Genomic DNA, 583 nt, shown 5'->3' with positions numbered 1-583 from the left:
GTGGGATTAGTTTGGGGACTGACACAGGAATGTGGGAGAGAGTGGGACAGTGGGATTTGTTTGAGGATTGACTCAGGGCTGTGGGGAGTGAGTGGGGCTGTGGGATTAGTTTGGGGACTGACAAGGCTCTGGGGAGATAGTGGGACAGTGGGATTTGTTTGGGGACTGACACAGACTGTGGGAGAGAGTAGGACAGTGGGATAAGTTTGGGGACTGACTCAGGGCTGTGGGGAGAGAGTGGGTCAGTGGGATTAGGTTGGGCATTGACAGAGGTCTGTGGGGAGAGAGTGGGACAGTGGGATTAGTTTGGGGACTGACAGGGCTGTGGGGAGAGAGTGGGGTAGTGAGATTAGTTTGGGGACTGACACAGGGCTGTGGGGAGAGAGTGGGATAGTGGGATTAGTTTGGGGACTGTCACAGGGCTGTGGGGAGAGAGCAGGACAGTGGGATTAGTTTGAAGATTGACACAGGGCTGTGGGGAGAGAGTGGGACAGTGGGATTAGTTTGGGGACTGTCACAGGTCTGTGGAGAGAGAGTAGGACAGTGGATTAGTTTGGGGACTGACAGGGCTGTGGGGAGAGAG

Source organism: Mobula birostris, chromosome 29 (genome assembly GCF_030028105.1).
Source record: "Mobula birostris isolate sMobBir1 chromosome 29, sMobBir1.hap1, whole genome shotgun sequence".
Lineage (NCBI taxonomy): Eukaryota > Metazoa > Chordata > Chondrichthyes > Myliobatiformes > Myliobatidae > Mobula > Mobula birostris.
This window is presented reverse-complemented; position numbering follows the sequence as displayed.